The following is a 6,715-nucleotide window of genomic DNA, read 5'->3' on the forward strand; positions in this document are numbered from 1 at the left end:
CCTGTCTTTTCGATTACAAGGAGTTCAAGGAGAAACAAGCATCTATAAAAGCCAATCACTGGAATCTATAGTGATCAATCTATTTCCTGCAGCAATACATTGCACAGTGTATAAAGCAGAAATTGAGATGCTGAATAGTTCACACTCTCTCACACACATATCAGGGAGCTTTAAATCTACTCTCTTTCACCATCTTTCCAAGCAGTATTAAAATCCATTTAGATGAAATGAATGGTTCGTGTTTTTAATTCACGTAGGATAGACTTATAAAAGCAAGAAGAGGGAATCTAATGTTCCCTAAGAAATTGTTTTTAAATTGCCTCTGTCACTTTTCAGATGCAAGGGTTGGCAAAAATAAACCAGCCTCAATACCTTTTGTTCCTCAGGGAAACAACTGAGCGACTGAATGATTTTTATGGCACTCTGCAATGCAGACAAACATATCTTTATTCTTTCTCTTTCTGCTCTCTTTTAAGTGAAGCCAAACGACCTTCCTAAGAAACACTGAAGGACCCTTATGTGGTATTCATCTTGCAGTGTTTCTATTCTAGGCAGGCATAGGACAACCATGAATTGTTTTTGCAGGATTATATGCTCTAAGTAATTGAAGTGGTGCATTTGAAAGCAGACTGAAGGCTTTCAGAATCTCTTTGGGTAACCCTTATTGCACAGTTGATATGCATATGGATGTTGCATGGCATACAAGATAACATGAAAAGAAATCGTTGAGGAACTTGAATAGTGATTTTGTATCTCATTGATTTTAACCAAACTCTGGGGCAAATTACCTCAGCCACTGTGGTTTTCATCTGTTAATTCAGTGTCAGTTTTATTCCACCATCCAGATATATGCCTTGATTACTCTTCTCGTGTTAAAGAAGGAAGCAGTCATTGGGTAAAGGGATAAGAACCTCAATGAGACCTAGGTGACCTGTTTCCAAATAGAGAAATTTCACCTTGACATTTCAGGATGATGTACACCACTGACTGGAGCATGAGCCATTTATGAGCTAATAAGTACTTGTTTACTATCTCTTTAGCTTCTCCGCTGTTGTCAGATAATGTAGTGGTTAAGCACGATAGTGAGAGGAATGAGCCTAATGCGGGTTCTCCTCCAAGTACTAACTACATATATCACTATTAAGCAGAGAAATGTTGTTTTGTAATGATGGCTTCGGTGGGGAAGTGGGGTGTCACACTAATTTAGATCTAGTGGACAGAGCTCCAATTGAAGTAGTGTGGGGCAAGGGGAGATACAGCTGTAGGAAGGTGGAATTATGACATAAGGGAAGACAGGATCGATGCTTAATACCTATCCTGCCTTCCATTCGCCCTCCTAACCCAAAAGAACCGAGGGTCAACCCAACCGTACCACAGACCCTGTCTCTGCTCCTGTGCAATGCCAGGTCAATTAAGAACAAGACCCACATTATCCAAGCTCTCTTGGAAGATAAGAACTGTGACCTGGCTTGCATTACAGAGACCTGGCTGGGGGCCAAGAGTAATTCAGTGTGAGCACAGGCTCTCCCAGCTGGGTACACAGTTAAGGAGCAGACCAGGACATGTGGGCGGGGGAGAGGGGTTGCCATAGTCCATAAAAACACTCTTACCTTGACCAGGAACCCCATCTGGAAAACAGACTTTATCGAGTGTATTTACCTGACCCTGAAGACTAGGGATAGCCTGGGGATTCTGTTGGTCTATCATCCACCCCATGGGCTAACAGACTCCCTAGCCAAGCTGACACAGCTGGTCTCGGAACTGGTGCTGGAGTCTCCCAGACTTCTTGTTCTGGGGGACCTCAACATCCCTTTCGAGGCCAGCTCACAAGATCTGACAGGTGCAGCTCAGGAGTTCATGGCTTCTGTGATGGCCATGGGCCTGCCCCAGTTAGTCTCGGGTCCAACGCATTGTGCAGGTAATACTCGATGTCGTCTTTAGTACGGACTGGGATAATCCGTGGGCAGAGGTATGTAGTACCTCTGCTCTGTCATGGATGGGTCATTTCCTGGTTGTGGTCCGAATTAAGGCAACTACCCAAATCCCCCCCGGGGTGGAGGACCTATTAGGATGGTCCACCCTAGAAGGCTGATGGAACCCAAAAGGTTCCAAGAAGCCTTAGAGGGGTTTATGGTTGGAGTTGGCGGCGATTCTGTTGATGTCCTGACTAACATCTGGGATAATGACCTTTCCAGGGCTATACACAGTATCGCTCCTAAGCGTCCTTTCCGGCCCGCTTCTAATAAGAAACCCTGGTATACAGAAGATCTCCGGGAAATGAAGTGGGCCATGCAATGACTAGAGCGCAGCTGACAGAGACACCAGCACTTATCCGACAAGACACTCCATCAAGACACTCTTTTGAAATCTTATGGAGTGGCAATAAGTGCAGCAAAGAATTCTTTCTATGCTGCACGTATTGTGTCTGCAGAGTCTCGTCCAGCAGAGCTGTTCAGGGTTGTGAGGGAGTTGACTCCGCTTCCTCCCACTCTGAACCCTATTTTGGAACCAACTAAGGCCTGCTGTGACAATTTTAACAACTTCTTTGCAGATAAAATCTCTCGGATAAGGGCTGATCTCGTCGCTGGCAGTTTAACAGAAACAATAGAAGAAGTATCCAGAGCTTCTGTGGACTCTATTAAACTGGATCATTTTGAGTTTGTTCATACCGATGAAGTGGACAAGCTTCTTGGAATTGTTAGGAGGACAACGTGCTCTCTCGATCCCTGCCCTTCATGGCTGACCGCCCAGGGTGGTGATGCTGTGACATCTTTATTGCAACGTATAATTAATGCATCATTCAGGGAGGAAAAATTTCCATCTAGCTTGAAATTAGCAACAGTTAAACCATTGCTTAAGAAACCCTTCCTAGACCCCCTGGTAAGGAACAACTACAGACCTGTCTCATTATTGCCATTTTTAGGTAAGGTGATCGAGACAGCGGTCGCCTTCCAACTCCAAGCAGTTTTGGATGAAACCAGTTATCTGGACCCATTTCAAACTGGCTTCAGAATGGGATACGGAGTTGAGACTGCCATGGTCGCCTTAGTCGATGATCTCCGTCTGGGCATCGACAGGGGAAGTGTGACCTTGTTGGTGCTTTTGGACATCTCAGCGGCTTTTGATACCATTGACCACGGTATCCTTCTGGAACACCTGAGGGATTTGGGTATCGGGGGCACTGCGCTCCAGTGGTTCCATTCATACCTCTCGGGTAGATTCCAGATGGTGCAGTTGGGGGACACTTGCTCCTCTAAGAGGGAACTGACATCTGGTGTCCCTCAGGGAGCGATTCTGTCCCCCACTTTGTTTAACATTTACATGAAACCGCTGGGAGAGATCATCCGGAGACACGGGGCACGGTGCTATCAGTACGCTGATGACACCCAAATATGCTTCTCTGTGTCTCCGACTGATGCAGTGTCCAAGGATGGCAACTCTCCTCTGAATGCCTGCTTGGAGTCAGTAATGGGCTGGATGACAAACTCAGTCTGAATCCAGAGAAAACGGAAGTACTGGTGATAGGTTCCCCAGGCCCGGGGAAGGAAATTTATCCACCTGTCCTGAATGGGGTCACACTTCCCCTGAAGGATGAAGTTCGCAGTTTAGGAGTATTTCTGGACTCGTCTCTTCAATTGACATCTCAAGTAGATGCGACAGTCAGAAGTGCTTGCTATCAACTTCGGTTGATACACCAACTGCGACCCTACCTGGGCCAAAGGGACCTTGAAACGGTGGTACATGCTCTGGTAACCTCTCGCTTAGATTTCTGTAATGCGCTCTACATGGGGCTACCCTTGTACCAAGCCCGGAAGCTTCAATTGGTACAAAATATGGCAGCCAGATTGGTCATCGGTGCATCTAGGTTTGACCATATAACACCTATTTTGAAAGATCTTCATTGGCTGCCTATTCGCTTCCGAGTACAGTACAAGGTGTTGGTTATTACCTATAAAGCCCTATATGGCTTGGGCCCGAGTTACTTGAGGGACTGCATCTCCCCATATAATCCACCCCGCAAACTTAGAACATCCGGGAAGAACCTGTTGGAGATACCAGCTTCCAAGTATGTTGTTACATCCCAGATGGCCTTTTCATTTGTTGCCCTGAGGATCTGGAATAGTCTTCCTGATGAGCTCCATCTTATGACCCCCCTGGAATCATTTAAAACGAGTCTTAAAACCTTCCTCTTTTGTCAAGCCTTCCCCCCCTGAAGAATGAAGTTTGTAATTTTTGATACCAGCGATTCTTTGCCTACCCCGGATATGTATGTTGCATGATTGTTTTTAGAGCTTTTGTATTATTGGATTTTATTATGATATTGTTTGTTTGTAATGGTTTTTTAATTAGTCTGTAATCCCGCTTCGATCCTATGGGAGAGGCGGGGAAGCACAAATAAATTTTATTATTATTATTATTATTTATTATAAATGTTTAAGGGTCAGACCAAATGTAACATGGGAGATCCAGACTGAAGACCTTCAGACAGGGGCAGTTGGTAGATCAACTTGCAGCTTCATGGCTGCTCCAGGATGTATGAGAGCCACCCAAGTGCTGGGCCCTATTCCCAAGAGAGGTTTGGCACTGAGATTGTTCCATATCAGCTGCAGCAGGAGTGGCTTAAAAATGGAAATGGATTCATTGCCTCTCAGTTCTACTGGCTAACCCTGCTTCCAATGTAAAGCAGTCCTGAGGAGGGCATTTTAATCAGGGACACAGTGCAGGGAAGTAAGGTCTTTGCTCCATGTCATGCTCCCATCCAATTCCTCCCCTAAAGCTGCTGTCAGTTGCAGAGTGGGAAAATTTGTGTTTAATTGTCTAGCCTGTATATTTTCCCATCTATGATATCAGCAGCTTGGGAGAGCCGGAATGATTTGAGGGCATTTGAGGCACTGAGACCACTTTTGTTCCCATGCATTGAGAAAAACAGGGTCAAATAAATGAATGAACAGAAGAAGAAGAAATAATTTATTTTGCTGCACCTAAATTTTCTTGCCCTAAATTTTCAAAGCGCTGTGTAAGATGATACAGATCTTTTAGAACTTTACAGTGGTCAATTAGTATTGATGTGTGAAAGCAATAAATCTGCTTACTAAAAGTCCATTTCCTTGGCTTCAAGGATCTTCTCACCTTCTCAGAAGATTCCTTTTGTTAAATGTGCAGTAGTGAGGACTCTTATTTTAATTAATGTAGTGGGCCACAAAAGACTACAGCAACTATAGGACTATAGCTGTAATCTCTCATGCAAGCAAAACTATGTGCAAAATTCTGCAGCACAGACTCCAACCATACATGGAGAGAAAAATCCCAGAGGATCAAGTGGGGTTCAGAAAAGGAAAAGGCACTAGGGACCACATTGCAAATATATGGTAACTAATGGAGTGTACCAATAAATTCCAAAAGAAAATCAGCATGTGCTTTATCGACTATACCAAAGCCTTTGAGTGCGTAGATCATGAAAGGCTATGGAATGCCCTTAAAGATATGAGAGTGCCAACATATCTGATAGTTCTGATGAGAAATCTGTACTCAGGACAAGAGGCTACTGTCAGAACAGAACATGGAGAAAGAGAATGATTCCCATTTTACAAAGTGGTCAGGCAAGGCTGTATCCTTTCACCCTATCTGTTCAACTTGTATGCAGAACATTTTTTACAAAATGCAGGCTTGAACACATAAGGAGGAGGAGTAAAAATAGGAGGAAGAATAGCAACAATCTAAGGTATGCAGATGACACAGTACTGCTAGCAGAAAACATCACATACCTAGAGCAACTACTAAGGAAGATCAAAGAAGAAAGTGCAAAGGCAGGCTTATTGCTGAACACAAAGAAAACAAAAATAATGACCATGGAGAATTTACACAATTTCAACTTAGACAATGAGGAAATAGAAATTCTCATATCTAGGATCAAACATTGATCAGAGCAGGGATTGCAGTCAAGAAATCATAAGAAGACTAAGAATGGGGAGGGCAGCTATGAAGGAACTAGAAAAGATCTTAAGATGTAACGATATACAACTGAGCATGAAAGTTAGAATCATACAAGCAATTGTATTCCCTATTACCATGTATGGATGCAAGAGCTGGACAGTTAAAGCGGATAGGAAGAAAATCAATTCATTTGAAATGTGGTGATGGAGAAGAGTGTTGTGGATACCATGGGCAGCCAAGAAGTCAAACAAATGGGTGCTAGAACAAATGAAACTGAAAATCCCCCCTCCCCATCTGATAATCTGCTAAAGCTGCCATACTTTGGCCACACCATGAAAAGGCATGACTCTTTGGAGAATACAATAATGCTTGGAAAGGTGGAGGGAAGCAGAAAGAGGGGAAGGCTGCATGCTAGATGGATGGACTATATAAAAGAGGTCATAGGTATGAATTTGCAGGAACTGAGCAGAGCAGTGGAGGACAGGGAATCTTGGAGATATCTCATCTACAAGGTCTTCATGGATTGAGATCAACTCAAGGGTGGATAACAACACAACAAAAGTGGACCATGAAGCCATTGTCTTTGTTCATGTCACTTCTAATAGATTAGAATTTGTGGATATAATTCAATCCCACTGTTTCTCTTTCTAATCTTCCTTTGTAATTTCCTTGTTCAAGGACTGCAGCTTTTAAATCCCATACTGTATGTCCAGGGAAGTTGAAATATTCTGCAACTGGTTTTTGGATACTGCCACTTCTAATGTCTGAATTGTGTCCATTT

This window comes from Sceloporus occidentalis, unplaced genomic scaffold (assembly GCF_023333645.1).
Source record: "Sceloporus occidentalis isolate IW3139 unplaced genomic scaffold, rSceOcc1.0.p SCAF_2, whole genome shotgun sequence".
In the NCBI taxonomy this organism is placed as follows: Eukaryota; Metazoa; Chordata; class Lepidosauria; order Squamata; family Phrynosomatidae; genus Sceloporus; species Sceloporus occidentalis.